The following is a 2,627-nucleotide window of genomic DNA, read 5'->3' as shown; positions in this document are numbered from 1 at the left end:
GCACTGATCATATGTGTAGCTTACATTTGTAAATCAATGTGTTACTTCATTTTTCTATTTGTATCATTATCCTTTTTTTCTTTTTAGTTATTATTATTGAAATGATTAAAATGATTGTTTTCAAAGTAATGGAAATTATTCTTTAATCCTTATCTTATCTGTTACATTAGCATTCTCATTTTTATCTTCAGTTTTCATTACCTACACCAGCCATTGCATGGAGGTTTATTTCTGTTGACTAAGTAATGTATTCTTGATTGGAGCGAAAAGAGAAATGGATGAAAATTTTCTCATTGAAAGAATGGCATCAATTAAAGGTCTAGTATAAAATGCAGATATGTATATATCATCATTAGGCGTTGCTATTCCACTTCAGGATAGAGGCCTCCGACATGCCTTCCAAACCCTTCTGTTTATGGTCAATTTATGTATACAGTAAGGTTATGAAATAAAAGGAAAACACCACAAATTTACAACAACCTCTTCACGCACGCCTGAATGTGCTAAGCCTGACAGTGATCTAGAATGAAACAAATTACAGCTTCAGGCAAATCTATCTATAAGAATAATCTAATTGTCGGACATATACAGTAGTAGATTTAATGCAAAAGAAATCAGCAAAGGCCTTGTATGGCAGACTATGAATTTTCAGGACAAACAAACTTGAATGTTGGTTAGAGAGATGTGAATGAAATACACATAAACAATAATGCATGATTTACAACCAAAACCAGTAAAATTATCTATCCTGGAATACGTTTCTGAAGATAATAGAACAATTTCATGCAGATAGCCAAGTACTATGTCACAAGCAGAATTTCGATAGATGGGATAGAAAATGGAGAGAGTAACTCAAATATATCTTGCAACAGTCAACAAGAAAACGGTGATTGGGTAGCTAATCTACACCATGGATGAGCTAAAGAAGAATGATACACAAATATGAATAAAGAGTAGTCTTTTTCACAGACCTCTTCAAATGGCAATTGAGATAATTTACAGTAGATAGGAAGTACTCCCTGGATAGTCAGAGATATTTCGTTTCCTCGCATTTCTCTGCCGAACCGTCCTGTAATGTACTGAGTTGGATGTCAACTCCTCCTCTATTAGTATTCAGCCTTAAAGCTATAAACCTTAGTGAAAATATCTTACAACTATTAGAATTAGTATAAAGTGAAGATAGATATTCAAAAAATAATATGTATATGTTCTAATTATAAGAGGCTGATTTCATTTTCTAAAAAAATGAAGTTCTACTCTGGAACTGGTAGATGGATTAGAATGTTAATGAGAACTATATAAAGGCATTTGTAAGTAAAGATAAATATCTACAAACAATGCATAAATCAAGTAAAAAAAATGCCATGAGTCACGGGATTTTAAAGTGACATTACACCATTTCTGAAACATAAGAAAGTTGACTTCCGTCAGATGATACTGAACAGCATTACATGCGTCTTCTTCTTTTTCTTCTTAGTGAGTCACTCAGATTCTTTGAATAAATGAAATATTTGGCATAACAGACAATCAGAGGAGGAAATTCAAATGTAAACAGTTTTGCTTTGAATCATGATTATTTAACTGCTCTTAAAGTCGGTGTTCCAACATAACTTTTATCTAGTTTATCCACAATAAACTAACGTTACCCAGAGTAAATGAAGCTTAATAAACGCTACTTGAAACTCCCGCGTCTGCTTAATTACAATTAATAAGGAAATCCATTAATCGACATTTGAAAATCCCTTCGAAACTTAGAATCTTCGATTTTAATGACCAACAGGACATCCTTTTAGTAAGAAACCTTGACTTGGCGCCTTCACCAGAGGAGAAATCACCACTAAACGACCAGTTACCGGAAACAGAGTCAGATTAGAAGATGACTTCAAACAACGTCATAGATTCATGTTTGTTGTCTTTTATTGTCGGTTGTTGTTGTTGTTGTTGTTGTTGTCCTTGTCCGATTGATATCTGGCATCAAACAATTCTCTGGCAGACTAGTCGTGCCTGAGTTGGCACTCAATTCAGATCGGATCTGTTTCGAGTATAGTGAAACCTCAATTCCTCAGGAGACCGGATTGGCTTTGACTCTGGATAGCGGTAATTAGTGATCTGTTCTCCAGTGATTCTGGAGCAATGCATTTCAAATTCATGACGATCAAGACTATTCAGCATACAGTCACATATATTTCCAAATCAATGGACAAGTTTATATATATATATATATATATATATATATATATGTATATACATATATATATATATATATATATATATATATATATATGTATACAGTATATATATATATATATATATATATATGTGTGTGTGTGCGTATATACTGTATACATATATATATATATATATATATATATATATATATATATATATATATGTATACAGTATATATATATATATATATATATATATATATATATATATATACGCATATATATATATATATATATACACGCATATATATAGATATAAAAATATAAATACATATATATATATACATATATATATATATATATGTATACAGTATATATATATATATATATATATATATATATATACATATATATATATACACGCATATATATACATACATATATATATATATATATATA

The 2,627-nt window shown here is 30.1% G+C and overlaps 1 protein-coding gene across 1 annotated transcript in view; it reads left to right on the top strand.

The window, feature by feature from the left end:
- Window positions 1-1,461: 1,461 nt before the first annotated feature.
- Window positions 1,462-2,627, top strand: part of LOC137615873 (angiopoietin-1 receptor-like) — a 31,345-nt gene continuing 30,179 nt past the window's right edge. The window contains exon 1 of the mRNA XM_068345562.1: window positions 1,462-2,097. The gene's annotated coding sequence lies outside the window, so the exon portion shown is untranslated. The remainder of the gene's footprint in view (window positions 2,098-2,627) is intronic.

This window comes from Palaemon carinicauda, chromosome 22 (genome assembly GCF_036898095.1).
Source record: "Palaemon carinicauda isolate YSFRI2023 chromosome 22, ASM3689809v2, whole genome shotgun sequence".
Classification (NCBI taxonomy): domain Eukaryota; kingdom Metazoa; phylum Arthropoda; class Malacostraca; order Decapoda; family Palaemonidae; genus Palaemon; species Palaemon carinicauda.
Note: the sequence above shows the minus strand (reverse complement) of the source record. Positions and strands in the feature narration are given on the sequence as shown.